The sequence below is a fragment of the Dermacentor andersoni genome, chromosome 8 (genome assembly GCF_023375885.2).
Source record: "Dermacentor andersoni chromosome 8, qqDerAnde1_hic_scaffold, whole genome shotgun sequence".
Lineage (NCBI taxonomy): Eukaryota > Metazoa > Arthropoda > Arachnida > Ixodida > Ixodidae > Dermacentor > Dermacentor andersoni.
Window position 1 is genome coordinate 119,989,960 of NC_092821.1, and position 17,145 is coordinate 120,007,104.

The following is a 17,145-nucleotide window of genomic DNA, read 5'->3' on the forward strand; positions in this document are numbered from 1 at the left end:
TTCGTACTTCTTGATGCCGTGCAACTGCTCCTCGTGAATCGCTAAGTATATACACCTGTACTCGGCGATTCCGAACTGCACTGTATACGCAGATGTGTGCACAGGAAGAGGACAGAGAAAAGTAGAAGGCAGGGAGGTTAAACAGAATAACGTCCGGTTGGCTACCCTACACCGGGGGAATGGGAAAGGGGAAAACAAAGATCACAGGGAGAGAGAGAGGAGGGAATGAAAGAAGGGAATTGCAGTGAGTTCGCTGACGCGTGCGGTCTGACAGAAATTGCATTAATAGTCACGGATGGTCGCACAAACCCGTCGTCCTTACAAGCACAAGAGCGCCTTCACCGCATTATGGGCCGACGGGCGATGGGGGCGGTGTTCCAGCAGCACCTGCACAGAAAGTGGCTGATTGTCCCGTTTTTGAAAAGCTTTGGCAAGTTCTGGTCTCTCTGGGGCATATCGTGGACAGTGGCGCAGCAAGTGGTCGATGTTTTCTTCGGTGCCACAGACCTCGCATGCTGCACTGTCAGTCACTCCAATTAATGTAGAGCATGCCTTTGTGAAGGCAACTCCTAACCAAAGGCGACAGAGAAGCGTAGCTTCACGTCGAGGAAGTCCGAGTGGAGGCGGAGTTGCAGGGAGGGGTTTAGTCGATGCAGTCGTGTAAGTCGTAAGTTTGGCGAGTTCCACTCGGTCAGTGTGAGATTGCGTGCCAGGTGTCGAAGCTGCCGTGCGGCGTCTGTCCTCGAAAGCGGAATTGGAACGCTGTGCTCTTCTTGATGTTCTGTGCGAGCAGCGTTATCGGCGGAATCATTGCCACTGATTCCACAATGGCCGGGTAGCCATTGAAAAACTACCTCGTTACCTTTTTGTTGGACGTGATGGTAAAGTTTTACGATTTCGTATGTCAATCGGTCATGACACCCGTGTCGGAGAATTGACTACGTGCACTGTAATGCCGGTTTTGAATCACAGAACACAGCCCATTTTCTAGGTCTTTCAGAATCAAAGAATTCCATTGATCGACGCAGGGCCGTTAGCTTTGCCGCCGTTGAGGTCGTCACATGCGATGTCTTGAACCGCAGTGTCATTCCTCGCGTTGGTATAACCATGGCACCACTAGAACTGCACGACGTAGTCGATCCATCGGTATAGATGTGCACGTGGTTGCTGTACTTTTCATGCAAAAGAAGTAAGCTCGGCTGTTTTAGGGCAGGGGCCGGTAGCTCTGTCTTCTTCTGTAGTCCTGGAATCATTATATGTACTTGTGGACGGCTCAGACACCACGGAGGAAACGCTGGCTTGGTCGCAGGTGTGTACACTGAAGTAAGCGACGCACGATGTGCACTGACAATACCGCTAAATGTCGAGCAGGGCCTTGCAGCAGTGAGGTTCGCCAAGTTGTGGGAAGGGGTCCTAGCATAATGCCTGAGATGCATACGCACTGTCTCAACGGTAATGTGCGTCGTGATTGGGTAATCCTGCGCAAGGGCAATGGTTTCAGCCGTTGATGCACTGCGTGGTAAGCCAATAGATCAGATGTGTGTACAGGTTACCGTATATGCAGTGACTACGTGTAGGGTGGCAAACTGGACTTAAGCAGTCTGGTTAACCTCCCTGCCCTTTGCTTCCTCCTTTCTCTCTCTCTCTCTATCATTTCTCAAGAACGGAAGAACACAGCATTGTTCGTATAGAACGGGTCATCTTAAGGACGCACTATCATTCGTAAGAAGATAACGCGGGAAGACACATCTTAAGAAACACATCATTCGTAAGAACGCAACAAATGTGCGCGTATTAAGGACACGTCACTTATTCGCAAGAGCACAACGCGTATAGAAACACTTCGCATTAAGAACCCGTCATCGTTCGCAAGTACACTGACGTCAGAAGTTAAGAACGAGTCGTCACCTTAAGAACACATCGGCATTCGTAAAAAACCAAGCGAATAAACGTGGACTGAGAGAATGAAGCACGGAGCCGTCAGGCTGCCGTTCGCTTGTTCATTTGCATACAGGCCAGTTGTTAACGACAGCTGTGCCGCCTTTCCTCGTGTCCGTCGTGTCTCGTCCACGTGCGCTCACGCTACATCGCAATGTAGCGATAGAACTTTACCGGCTACCCCAATTCCAAGCATTGTTCACGTTTAAACGCCGATCAAAACGCGTTTGGAAGAAAGTGTGAGCTTCGTTTTGCCGCCGTTACGCGATCCCAGCCAAGCTAAAAATTAAATTGTAGAGTTTTACGCGCCAAAACCACGATCTGATTACGAGGCACGCCGTAGTGGGGGGACTCCGGAAATTTGTACCACTTGGGGTTCTTTAACGTGCACCTAAATCCAAGTACACGGGTGTTTTCACATCCCCCCCCCCCCCCCCCCCCCTGGAAAGGTTAGCCTGGCTTCTCGCCTGACACACAGCTTATATCTTTAGCAGATTTAGTAAACGCGCCATATACCATAGGCATTTATTCGTATAATTTAGTTGTAAATATACATATGAAAGGAGTCTTCAACTTTCTAGAGTGTGGGCAATGTCACTGCATTTCGCTTAGGGTCACGTGGTATATCTGTAAAGACGTGCAGAGGAAGAGGAATCCGCATGGCTCAAATAAACGCCTGCACGATGAGTGGCGGGGGCTCGATTAATAACACGAGCCAGATTATTCTAACTGTAGCTGCTTCCGGACTTTGGGAGAAAAACTTGGATATCTTATAATTTCTTTTTTTGTGTGTGCCACAAAAACTTTACCCCGACCAAAACCGCGGCGTCGTGACGATTACCAGAGGAAGCTTAGAGGCGATGGCTGTGTGAACGAGACGGCCTAAGGAGGCCGCCCCGGCCTAAACTGCGGCGGCTGCAATTACGGCCCCGATACGGAGAGCAGTCCGGGGTGGCAGCGCCGGAAGCGAATTCGGAGGAAGCGTAGCCCGCCAAATTGTGTGAGAAGAAAGCCCGCGCGGTCGGACGGACGTGGCGTCATTATTTCGTTCTCGGGAAGATTTCCGACTCGCTCAGCCGTTAACGAGCGACGTAGCTCAGTGTACCGCAATTTATCCCCCTTAAAAAGTGAATAAGATGGAGTGTAAATCGGTCACATAACTCGCGCGCTTGCACCGTTCATGGGTGTAGGAGTGCTGAGTTGTAGACCCATTAACACCGTTATTAACGCTTTTAGGCGTGTGTGCGTAAATGATATTATACTGCAGTTGGATTTCACGTGTGGATGACAGAACTTTTTCGCGTTGGAACAGCGTTTCGCCTCTTGTTCTTCGGTAACCGAGTCGAGAGAGGATACAGGTTCACATTGTTTTACGTAGAGCGCGCGTGTCAGGCTGGACACGTGGCCGCGCCATAAAGAAACAGCCATACGAAGAAGAAAAAAAAAAAAACAGACAATGGCGCAAGAATAGGGGAAGCTAACTGTTACGTTTAATTGAGGTGTAGAAAGAACGAGAAAATAGGAAAATGCAGGTGGACGAAAAGACAGCTTGCCTGCAGGATATAGGAGTCGAACCCACATATATATATACCCCTCATTATACCGCGCGCGCGGTGCTTTTACCAAATCACCTGCGATACCACTGCGATCATCGTCATCCCGCCGGCTTTCTTTTTGTATTTGTGCGTGTGTACGAAATTACCCCCCCGCCCCCTTCCATGCGAGTGTTAGCCAGCGCCACCCGTGGCTGTGGCGGCGAACCGTGGAACATCCTTTTAACCGCAGCCGTCACGTGTGGTGCTTGAGCTATATAGGGTGACAGTATACGGGATCCCGCTTAATTTAGTTTCGTTTCTCGTGCTGCATCGCAAATGTTTTGTTTTTAGTTAATATATTACTTTCAAACCGAATACACTATTCTGGGCTTGATGAGATGACTTCTAGACGATGTACAGCGCCGTATAGGTGAGGTCCCTATATATGCGATGATATATGCGCTAACAGAATCGCTGTCAGGCTATATATATATATATATATGTATGGAGCGCATGCAGCAGACGCACGGCTGTCGTCGAACTCAAGGAAGGCTTGTACGCACTCTCCAGTCGATCACGTTTAGCTCATTTCCTTGACGTGACGGCCGAGATCTAACACCTTTCAGTATCGGCGTCTCCGGGGGTCTGTGCTTTCGGCGCGCGCATGTGTGCGCAGAAGGCACGGCGCAGGTCTTGTGTGGGCGCAGCTTTGCTCGCTTCCGCAGAATGTTTGCTGTCTCGCCGTACGTACAGTTCACGCGTGCGAAGGTCACTCGCAAGCCGAAGATGCGTGTAACGTGCGTTACCTGCCTCGGAAAAAGCACACCGCGGACGCTTCCGCGAAGACGAGTTAACGACGTCGACGCATCGCTTTTCCGGAAAGGCTCCGTGACATAGTGTAAACAAGCGCGGGAAGCCTTACAGCGGTACGTTGTGTGCCACTGTTGGCGACAAAGAAAAACAAAGAGACAGTCGCTTGCCGTTACGCGTGACCGAGCAGGCGGCAGGCCGGCGCGCGCTATGCATGGACACGATGCGTGCGACAGATCTATAGCTGTTCTAGTTTGCGCTTCGTGCATGCCTGGGTGGCTCCTTTGACAGGACTGTACGCACCTCTGCTGTATGCAGTGACGGGTAATACCGAAGCATCGGTAAAGTTTCCAAGCTGTGAAAGAGGCGCGTAAGTATGTTTATAACTCGGACCCTTACATCATGTGCATAAGGGTGTAAAAGTGCATGTAACTATCATCCTTGCACCCTGTGAATAAGGGTGTAAATGTGTCTCTAACCCACTCCGTTACACCCTTCTGAGGTGTAGGGCGTTGAGTTATAGACACATTAACTACCATTATTCACTTTCAAGGGTGTAAATTACAGTGCGATGGCAGTGGATTGCGTAGCGTGGTGGTGTTAGCAAATTTACAGATAGAGGACGGAGTGTGTTTACTAAAAACACGGTAACTCGCCGTGACTGCTTAGCGGCACTGCAGTGTTGCGCTGCTACGCATGAGGTCGAGGCATCGAATCCCAGCCACGACGGCCGAATTTCGATGGGGGCGAAATGCAAAAACACCTTTGTGGTTAGAATTAGGTGCACGTTAAATAACCCCAGGGGGGGGGGGGCAAACTTAATCCAGAGTCCCCCACTACGGCGTGCCTCATAATCAGATCATGGTTTTGGCACGTAGAACCCCATAATTTAATTTACAGACACGGTAATTGGAGATCGTTGAGGAGAGAGGCCTTTGCGCTGCGGCGAATGGAAAATTAGGATGGTGACGCAGTGATGATTATGAAGCTCTGTGCATCTAGCATTTCAGTTGTCGGACCTGCGTGTCTTCGATGATGATGGCGCAACCATGTTATGACGTCACCCGTCTAAGGTGTCACGACTTATTGCGGGGCTTGTTGGTTCGTACTTAACCTGCCGGAAAAGACTCGAAACCACGAGAAGAAACGATCGCGAGCAGGAATGAAGTAACGTCACTCTGTACGGTAGAATGCCGGCGTGCACAAATACACTTGCGGCCCGAAAACAGACCAGGTAGCAATGTAAGCGGAATTTCCGAAATTAGCGCTTATTCTAACATACACGAGTCACAGACCTTCGCCACATGACCTTCGGATGATACAAATAGCTCATTTTTCTCCAATGAGATGCTCTTTCCTGTCGGTTGGTTTCTCCGCGCGGTTCCGCGTCCTTTTTCACCGGAATAATAGCATATATAATTAGCATACTGCACGTCGACACGCAGCTAATTGACATAAAGCGAACAATAACTTATTCCAATCAAATTTCCGCTTGGACTGTTAGAACTTCATGGCGTCCCGCAGTAACCATATGGCGCGCGTTTCCGCCGCTCGCGCCAAGCGAGCAGAGCGCGCAAAGGAGCGTGTATATGTAGCAAACGTATCTCGTCGTCTCGCCGCCGAATGCTGTAATCGCTCTCGTGGCGAGATCCGCGACAAAAAAAAAAAAAAGAAAGCGTTCCGGGCCGTATACACAGCGGGACCGCGCCGCTCCCTCAGAAAGTTGTCGTCGTCGGCGTCGCCACGCGTTTAGGCGTCGCCAAGCGCTCCGCCGGGCAGCCATCTCGTACATATGTCGACAATGCGCGGAACGACGCGCGGGAATGAGGCAAGCGCGCGTTGCGAAGGCTGCGGTGAGAGAGAGAGGGGAGGAAAAAGAACGAAGGCCTTTCAGAAGCTGCTGCTGCTGCTGCTGCTGCGGGGCCTCGACCTTGAGAATCGAGGGTGCGGGATAGCCCCCCCTTTCGGCGCGGCGTGAGACGGGCCTTAAATGTGCCAAGAGGGGGGAGAGGGGTCTGGCTCCGAAGAGGAAGCCCCGCGGCCAAGCGCGGTGGCTGCTAGCTGTTAAAACAGCTCCGCGCCTTGCGTGCGTGCTTTGCAAGCGATCCAATAAACGCGTACGCTCCGTCTTGCCGAATCGGTGCAGCACAGCTAAAGCCGCTGGTGGCACACGTCGGGCTTCCCACGAAACGAGAACCAGAGGGAAAGGCCAGGAGCGATAGGTGTAATCTTTGTGGGGCGAGAGGGACCCTCGACCACGTAATATGGTAATGCACGCATACTCTCCCGGGGGGGGGGGGGGGGGCGCACAAGGTAGTAGAGACATTTGGGAGACCCTGCTGCGCAGCTCGGACTCTGAGCTCCAGCTCCGGCTCGTCCAAGTGGCTGAAGAGGCTGCTGGGACCCAAGACCTCCCAGCCTGCATCTGAGGCTGCGGCACCCGCCCCCTGACCTGCGTGTCGGGGAGTTGGTAGATCACCTTATCCGCTGGACAATAAAGTTTATCTGTCGCCCGCTGAAAGAGCGGTTTGCCGCTTAATCCCCGCTTGTGAACGCCGGATGCTCGGGCCAACGGAAGGGCCACGGAAGGAATGGTGACAGACATTTGAGTAGCGAGGTAGCAAACGGGGGCTGTATAGCTATTTGGTGACACTTCGTGACAGATAACGTTAATGCTTGCGGCATCGAGGAAGACGCCAACGCTCGTAACTTTCGAGGACGCAAAGAAAACTCGGGGAGATGCGTGTCTTCGTTAGCGCCCAGTGTGTATACAGTGACGTGGGTCTGCGTTCCCCCAGTGACTCAAGCACTACGCTTTTTGACGTGACTCTATGAATGATCTACTCAATAATTAAGCTTAACGCGTCCCGAACTATAACACTATAGGGGCTGTGGAACACGCCGCAGCTGGTAACTCGGTATTAATTCTGACCTCCCGAGGTTCCGTTTAAAGACGTGCGCCGAAGTCGAAGTATATACGCACGTGGGCTTTTGCATTTCGCCCTCGCGGAAATATGCGCAGGGGATCCAACCCTGGACCTCGCTTCCGTGCGGGAGGACGCCTTAATAGCCAGCTGATGTCCACTGTGGTTAGTAATGAATGAATCGCTTTCCTGAGCTCTCTCCGATAAGCGGCCGGTTCTCTTTCCCGGTTACAGCTGGTAAATGCGACCCGTCGTATTAGCGTCCGCTTCGCTGCACTCATGTTCTCGAGACGGAGTGGATGCGCTATCGTGCGTTAATCCGTCGAGCAGGTGGCAATGCGTGAATGTGCTTCTTGACCGTTTGCGGTTAGTTGTTTCTTTTTTTTTTCTTGTGCGCTTTGTTGCGCGGCTGTGAGTGTGAAAAGGCGCTGGCGCTTCGCCGAGTCCGATGACTGGGAGCACTGAAGTCCTATCTCAAATTCTACGTGTTCTGTAGGTTAGTTTGCACCCTTGAAAGGTGAATGAGTATGTAAGCCTGTCTCGGGGTGTAAGGGTGTGAGTTATACGCCATTATCCACTTTTTTAAGTAGGTAAGTTATCTTACATTGTTAGGTCCGTTCACGCACACTACATACAAGATTTTTTTTATAACTCTACAGATTTTTTTTTAAATTACTTGTGGCAGAGAAAAATTTTTTTGGCATTGGGCTATAGAATATTCGAAGAGGTTAGCATTACTTGGAGGATTATGTCGTAAAGCCTAATTGATTAAATAACAAAACATCGCTTCTTGATATTTCACTGTTTAAGTTGTGGACTTACGTAATAATTTGCCAGTTGTAGCTGCTAGGTTTGCAAGGCATATATTCACTCGGTAGGAATACTGAGGATATGGCGCCGCTTCAGTTGCGCCCGATACAGGGGTGTAGTGCAAGAACGCTCTTGCGGTTAGATTTAGGTGTTCGTTAATTAAGTTATAAATTGAATTTCGTTGTTTTAGGTGCCACAATCACGATTTGCTTATGAGGCACACCGTAGTGAGCGACTCCGCATTAATTTCGAACCACCTGGCGCTCTTTAACGTCCACCTAGTTCACGATACCCGACCGTTTCCTTCTTTCCTTTTTTTTTTTTTTTTTGCAGTTTCATTCCTATCTAAATCTGACCGCCACGGCCGGTATTCGATCCCGAGCCCTCGGGCTTATAGTAGCGCAACGCGGTAGCCACTATACGGCACTACGGCGGCTACTGAATCCGTAGCCCGAGCACCACCGCGGAGTCCATGACCCGCTGTGCACTTTGAGTGAAGCTATACAAACTGGACAGTTTCTATATAAAACGTGCTAAACGTTTTGCATGCGCGCACACATTTAAGTAAGGCTGCTTCCTATGGTTTGTGGATTGCCAACTGTGGACATCAGTGAAGAGGCATCGAAAAAAAAAAGATGTGTGCCACTGTGTTAATGGCGTTCTGCCGACCCGCGGCTTTTACTGTTTGGTTTGGTTTGGTGCCTGTAGTTATAGCACAACCCACTACGGGGGATTGGCCATGAATCGGGCGGCAGTGGGTCGAAAAAGAATAAATACCTAAATAGGATTTTTTTTTACTGAATATGAGATATTAAATTAATTCTAATCGTTAATAATAATTTTCATGCTATAGTTCCTTAAAATTAGAAGTTCATATTTTTGGTTTCTTGTTGTGAAAAATAAAACAGTAAAATTAGCATGGAAGTCTCCTTGTTTCCACTACAAAATTATGTATGACATCACATACGTTCCTATTACAGTGTCCTAGTGCCGACGCCCCCAGAGACAGAATGATAGGTAGCGTAATGGCTAATCCAAGTTGGCAGAAGGGACCTTCTAGAAACCTGCGACACGCTATAAAGAAATGATCCATAGTTTCGGTTTCATTGCAGTAAAAACATTGTGGCGACTGCCCTCGCAGGTTTTCTTCGTCCTTGTTTCTTGGAGCCACGCGACTCCCCAATAAGATGTCGAACCGTCATGTAGCTCAAAAGCAAGGTTGAAATTTTGCAAACCAATCTCTGCGACAATTTCTTGATCAAAGACAAAGTGCCCATATATATATATTTTCTCCTGTGCTTGTATCGACTCGGTTACCGGCGCATTGTGTATTTCTGTCCGCTAGTGGAAGTTCCCATCACCAGGATTGTTATCAGCACAAAAAAATAACGCTCTGAAATTAGTTATTCCTTGCTAGAGATGTACTAGCGAAAATTCAGCTCCGTTATTTGAACGTGTAGGCAAGTAAAGCAAAAAGCGAAGCTAGTGAAGAAGAATAAAGTAAATCGGGCTATGCTTCCTATCCTAACAGTTAAAAGGCTTGAATAAGTATGCGAGTGGTGGTAGTGAACGAATTAAAAAGAAAAAAAAAAGCGAGCGCTGTCAGTATATAAAGACCGTGCGATATCGTTATCTTGCTAACATTCTAACGCAACTATACCACGCGTGCGATTTTCGACGAGCGAGTTTCGTCTTACGTTAGTGTAACTGCGCACTTCGTTTTCCCGAGAAGCGACTTCCCAAGAAACGCGACGCTACATCTCAATTAGGCTCTGGAGACTCGTGATCGGCTCACATGTCGCGCGTGTACACAAAGAATGCCATTGATGGCGCGCAGCCTGATCCCGGAAGCGTTCTTGTAGCCGCGCCTCTCAAGCCTTGCCTCGGCTTGCTACACAGTGGCCTTCGGCGTGCTTTTTAGTAGCCGCCGCCACCCGGTCGTATCCGGTAACCGGCGACGGCTACGAAGAGGTCGTATTTCCTTCCTTCCGAATGTTGACATCCCTGGTTACGTATGTTGCCAGGCGCTTTCTTCCTCGCGTGGTATACCGGGAACGGATTCGGCAGCTACTCGTTGAATCCCTCGTCCGTGGACACCGCCAAAGCTGGTGGCGATCACCCGCTGCAGGCGAAGGGGGGCAAAGCACTTTGAGCGATTCAAGTTGTCTTCAGGTATACTGGGCCCCCTGTCCCGGAACCACTCGAATCAGATTACGAAGAAGGGAGTGTACAATAAACTAAACGACCGCGTATTGTTTCAACCACTGCCAGTCCTGCTATGGGACGCCACCTTCCCCGCCTAATCCTTCCGTCATTCTTCGGTTCCCTTTCCTCCCACTTTCCTCCATCCCACAGACCCAAAGTCGTACTTCCATTAGGGCTAGTATGTGTTTCTTCTTCACCTCAACGTCAACCTCGCCCCTCTCACACCCTATATTCTTCCAGCCGCAAAGTTTTCATCAGGTCCCAAGAGAGAGAAAGTGCTTAGGGGTGCCGGGATACGGACAGACCGTCACACAGACCGTGAATGGTTATAATTATGGACAACAAGTTCCGCAGGTCAACTTATGCAGCCTCTTAACGGAAGCGGACTACACAGATTGGTTTAACGATAATATGCGCAGTATGTCAGACTGCGCTTAAAAAAGAGAGAGAAAAAAAGTCCTACACGCAGCATCCCCCGCGTAAGTGTACATCCACCTCTGAGCAGCACACTCGGAGCGCACTGGATGCACACTGAGAACGGGGCCAGTGCGCGGCCAGTGTAGTACCATTGTAGCGCGAATGTATGCAGGGCCAGCGCAGGACCAATGCTGGCTCATTGTTAGTCCTATCACACGAAAATAAAAAAGCCCAGCTGGAAATTGCCTGCGAAGCCGACTAGGCCTATTACTTTCTGGCGATAGCTATAGGCACTACAGTCGGCGTTGAAAGATTCGGGCATCTCGTGATCTGATTGGAAAGAAAAAGAAAATTGTTCAATTTTCGAGCAGTTTGCGAGCGCAAAGCCAGTGACCCCGCGCAACGTCGTGCTGTACACATATGCTAGTACAGGCGTAGGCTGGAAACGGGAGGCCGGTCACGCGTGCCCGCGGAAATATAAATCTTTTCCCAGGTTCTGGAATCCTTAAACGTATTTACGTCTACTCTATACGTCAGTGTATGTAGTGCCAATATTGGCCCGATCTATGTCCTGTATGACATATCGATCCGTAATGCTTACATTGGCTCAGATTCTATCATCTGCGCCTTATGCGAAAGGGTCACTGACCTCCGTATTCACAAATGCATCTTAACTTGAAGCCCACGCTTGACTTGATTTTCAATGACGCCTGTCATGAGCGCACCAAAGGAAATGCAAAGAGCCTCTCGGGCGCGTTCGCATCAGGCGTCATTTACATCAAGTCAAGCATGGGCTTCAAGTTAAGATGCATTCCTGAATACGGGGTGAGTGCGAGTTCCAGCACTATTTCCACCGCTTTTTTCTGGCCCTTGACCGAATCTCGTCGAGAGGAGCAAGCTTTCGAACACGGGCCAAGAAAGCGGTGCCTGTCGGCGCAACGTTGCTTATACAAAAAAAAATAATAATAAAAAATAAAGGCGAGGGGGTGACTTAGTCTTTAGCACGTGCGCTCATGCAACAGCGCTCAATGCGGGCGCTTTTATCCGACCGCGCGCCATCATTTCCTCGTCGCCGCAATGTCTTCTTTCTTTCTTTTTTTCTTAGCTCTCCGTTCTCCACTCGGTCTCATCTTCTTCTTCTTTCTCTTTTAATCTGTTCCGCCCCTTACTGCGTCGCCGTCGTGGCGCATTGAGCGGCCAGACCGTGGTTTGTATGACTCATTGATGACTCTTCGTGCTCTTCGAAGACGCGCGGTCCATAGACGAATGCCTGCGCACTGAGCATGTATGCACCGAATTTTGTATACCGTCCCGGCGGCCTCCCTCGGCACGGTGCGACGCGCGACCGCTCCTGTTATTGGGATGCCTCTTCCAGTTGCGTGCAGTGTCGCTTAGATGGCGTGTAGAAGGCGTAGTCCCAGCGCACTTCACGAAGGCCGTCTGCACGTTTTAAGGGATTAAGTACGTGGAATTTTCCACTTGTTAATCATCATCGTCACCACCACCACCACCACCACCACCACCACCACCACCACCACAAACAACAACAACAACAACATTATTATTATTATTATTATTATTATTATTATTATTATTATTATTAATTTTCTCCTAAAGAACAAATATAGCGTAAGTGCGTTTTGTGAATAAGGACCCCGAGGCCGAATTCACAAGGCTTTTCGTTCCGAAGTGCTCTTCGTCATTGACCGGCCGGCTCCGCTATAATGATATGTATATATATATATATATATATATATATATATATATATATATATATATATATATATATATATATATATATATATATATATATATATATATGTCTGCAGCATATATGTCTGCAGCATGCGAAATTTGAGCGCAGCAAATAAGCTGTTTCACCTTTTCGATAGATTGAGGCAAAGAAATCGAGCAACACATGTATGCGCTATCACAGAATTTTTTTTTTTTTTATTTTTCACACGTATTCCTTTAACAAAGACTCCACTAACAGTTCTTGACAGTCATGAAGGAAGCTTTGTGGTCGGAGAAATAGACTGATATATGTTCGACTTGGTACACCAATGCTTGATTCTCAAAGACGAGATCTATACAAGTGCCTCGCGAGGTTGTCACAGCCGTGGGACGCGTTACGAGCGAGAGGAACGGGATGTTCTCCCGCATAAGTGTTAGGAAATTGCTGTTTGTCTTTATGTCAAGCCGCCACCGATCTGGCTCTCTGATTGCCACCGCACAGGGCGAACGGCAGCGGCAATTTCGGCTCGGGCGGTGCACATATACAGATCCGCCGCCACCGATCTGGCTCTCTGATTGCCACCGCACAGGGGTTGCATTGGAGGAGGAGCGAAGAAAGGAATTAAGTTCGAGCCGGCGCTTTGACAACCGGAGACTCGCAGGAAGAGGGGGGAGGGGGGCGGCGTGTACACCCAGCGGCAAACGATGGGGGCAGAAGCGCGCGCAGCAAGCGGACAACACGATAAAGGGAGGAGGGAAGAGATAGCAGCGACTGACTGATGCCGCTGACGCCGATAGTGAGTCAACCCCAGCTGCGGAGTTGGTTTCAGGGACAACGCCGCCGATGCCGACACAAACAATATGATACCCTCGCTTCCGCAGCGCTAAGAACCAGGTCTAGCCGTGGGAAGGTGGTCACGTATTCGTCGACGTGCCGGGGCCTACGTGAAATAACCGGCGCGTCGGCAACTGAAGAGCACCCTATCCGCCACACAAGAACAGGGGGGGGGGACCCTTTCCTCCTCTTTCTGCATGGCGGTGACGGTGTTCTATGCAGTCACGTTATCTTGACTCTCTAGCGGCGTCAGCGGCATCCAGCGGTATCAGTCGGTCGCTGCTAGCGCTGGGGGGATGAAAGGGGGGCGGAGCTGGTTACGAGGCCGACGACAACGCCGACGACGACGCGAAACCCAGGAACGGACGCCAAAGAGCTGCGCTCTAAAAACAGGGGGGGGGGGGGGGGGCGCTTGGCAAGGTCGGGGCTACGGAGTCTGTGACGTTAAAAAAGAAGAGATAACTATCTACGGTGATTGGCCAGGCAAGCACATCCACCAATCGCTGAGCCGCTCGCTGGCTACATGTCTGTTCTCCTGTACTCGCCGTAGACGGCTAAATGTACAGCTATAACCGCACAGCGGCCATCTTGAGCCTCGTTCCAACACCGGACGAAGCCGGCAAAAGACTGTCGCGAGGACAGCATCGAGGTCGAGAAGGATGCAGGCTACTTTGCTGTACAAATTCTTTATGACGGCGGCTGACCAGAATGCTCGAAAACTCTACGCGATGGTCGTCTGCGCACAAAAAACAAAAAGAAAAACCGTGATGCACGCTTTCTAAGGCGCCTAATGTAAGCCACGTTCTTTCTCTCTTCTTTTGTCTTATGTTTATGGATGGGTTCGCACATGCAGATATGTGCAAACCCATGTGAGTATGCGGCGATAACACGTGCCTTTCTTGTAGCTTCTTCCTGTCGACACGAGGAAGCGCGTCGAGTCGCAGAGAATAGGGCATCAGAAAATTTGGGTGTGGTAGTTCATAGCGTTTTTTTTTCCTTTTTTATTGTTTAACCTTGGTAGGACATTAGGCAGTATAATAGCCAGAGCTTGGTGGCGCACCCCACCGCCCCGTTCCAAAGGGGACGCTCATGACATCCATCCATCCATCCATCCATCCATCCATCCATCCATCCATCCATCCATCCATCCATCCATCCATCCATCCATCCGTCCGTCCGTCCGTCCGTGCGTGCGTGCGTGCGTGCGTGCGTGCGTGCGTCCGTCCGTCCGTCCGTCCGTCCGTCCGTCCGTCCGTGCGTGCGTGCGTGCGTGCGTGCGTGCGTGCGTGCGTGCGTGCGTGCGTCCGTCCGTCCGTCCGTCCGTCCGTCCATGTCGTCCGAAAGCGAGTTCCCTTATAAACTTGTGCTTCTTGACGCGTCCTGCTTAGCAGTCAACATAGAGTCTTCAATGCTGGCCAGAATTCGAACGCACACAACTGCTATACAGGGTGTTTCAGCGAACACTTTGAAAGACCTTTACAAGTTGCCTGTGGCAGATATCACAATTCTAGTTCGCGAGCTGGTCTACTCGAAGCGGCGGACGATACTTGCACAAAAAATTGAGAAGCGAAATCGAATAATTAATAAAAATCCACGAATTATGTTTTTAACTAATTACATTATGGCCCATGTTGCAATTTAGAAATTCTAGCCGTGGAGTTCGCAAGGCTGATCCACTTGGAACGAATTTCCAAGACGACACCAGTTTCGAGACATAAATTCACGAACTTTGCGCAGAAATACATTGGCGTTCCAGCTATTTGTTAAAAAAAAACGTCGTTTCATGCACTGGAGCACACAAGTAACTCGGACGCCAATGCATTTCTCCGCAAAGTTCGCGACTTTATATCTCGAAACTGGTGTCGTCCTGAGAATTCGCTCCAAGTGGGTCTGCCTTGCGAAGTCCACTGCTATAATCTGTAAATTGCAATATGGGTGATAAGATAATTAGCTAAAAGTTAATTAGCGAATTCTCGTTAATTAGTCCATTTCGCATTTCGACTTTTTTCTGCAAGTAGTGCCAGCCGCTTCGAGTAGACCGGCTCATGAACTAGAACTGAGCTATCTGCCACAGGCAACCTTTAAAAAAAAATGTTGAAAGTGTTCGCTGAAACACCCTGTATACGCTCATAGCGCCAACCGCCGCCAACTTGCGCAATGCTGCACGTTATTTTTTTAGCCAAACTGCCAGCTGCGAACGAAGACATCGAGACCGTGCGATGGGGGAAGAGTGTTGCATGGCACCCCCGAGACACGTATAGAAAGGAGTACACGCCGAGGGCAGGTGCACGGGTGGGCGGGGGGGGGGGGGGGGTTGTTGAGAGGCGAGTTACAGCAAAGAGACTATATACGTTCGCTCCGTTTTACGTTCGTGTCAATAGTTTAATGGACCCTGCGTGCGTGATCGTATAGAGCCCGTTACGGACGGCCTATGTACAGCGGGGGGGGGGGGGGGGGGGGGTCGTTTGTGCCGCTGATGGCCTGCCAAAGATCAGGCGATGTAAGAGTATTCTTTTATTTTTCGTGTCTTATTCACATTGCAGTCTCGACAGCGCCAGCGGTGCTATAGAAAGCCGGGCAATACGGTAGGCCGGTAACGGCAACGGTATATCACGCACGCGCGGCGACCTTGAAACACGTGACAGGGGGGGAAAAAAAGCGACGCACACGAAAAGCGAAGGAAAAGCAAAGCGCATCTACGCACACATCCGCATATATGTCGATGTGTGTGCGTGTGCGTATATTTCGCTTTTCTTTCTGCTACTGCACATTCGAAAGATATGCGCCCGTCCCTGTCGCGTGTTTCAAGGTCGCTGCGCATGCGCCGTATATACCGCTGTACACCGTTGCGTATAAATAAATAAATAAATAAATAAATAAATAAATATGTAGAGAGAGAGAGAGAGAGGGGAACATAACACGCACGCGCACATTACGCAATGTCATTCTCTCAACGAAGCCGAGGAGACGTGGTGGTAGCGACGCAGCAAATGACACTATACGATGCGCTCACGAACCGGAACTGCGTTCGTTATGCTTCAGGGACAGTGGAGTGCACGTGTAGAAGCACGACCCCTCCGAGGCGGTGGTCGCGGGGCCGTTCTTTGTCGGCCCCGTTTCGACCAAGCGGAGTTGATGGACGACGCACAAGTGGCGCGTCGACGATTCTGTTCCAGTGGACGCGCGGGGCGTCGTCGGAGATCGCTGACGTGTCTCCGTCGAGGAAGCAATGCGGGTCACCGCACCTGTGGCTGGGGCCTCGCGTTGACCCACTCCTGTCCCCCGCGTCCCTCCCCCGCCGCGACGGGGCCTGGGTGTTCGCAAAAGCAAAAGCTCGCAAAAGCTAGGGTTTGCTCACGCGAGCGAGTTCCAACCAGCCTCGATGCTATAGACACGTTATTAGTGAAAGCGCGCAGCCAGCTGAAAAAGGAAAAGCTAGTAAGGAAAAGATTTGTGAATTCGGCCCCCGATTCGCGCCGCGAAAGCTCAAATCGGTGCGCAAAGGAGGGCAAGTTGTATGGCGTTCATGACCGAAAGAGTATCAATCAATCAATCAATCGATCGATCGATCGATCAATCAATTTTTTTCATCGTGTACTGCAGGAGGTCTTACAGACATGTTATAACGTGAGAACAGTTGGCACTTGTCAAGGGCTCACACAGCGAAATGCTTACGAAGTACGGCAATTCAACAACAACTACTACTACTACTACTACTACTACTACTACTACTACTACTACGACTACTACTGCATTTCGATGGGGGCGAAATGCGAAAACACCCGTGTACTTAGATTTAGGTGCACGTTAAAGAACCCCAGGTGGTTGAAATTTCCGGAGTCCTCCTCTACGGCGTGCCTCATAATCAGAAAGGGGTTCTGGCACGTAAAACCCCACAATTTTTTACTACTACTACGAGAAATGAAGCAAGATCAAT

The 17,145-nt window shown here is 50.0% G+C and overlaps 1 long non-coding RNA gene across 2 annotated transcripts in view; it reads left to right on the forward strand.

Moving 5' to 3' along the window:
- Positions 1-17,145, forward strand: part of LOC129384315 (uncharacterized) — a 207,999-nt gene that overhangs the window by 29,651 nt on the left and 161,203 nt on the right. The gene's annotated exons all lie outside the window — the stretch shown is intronic.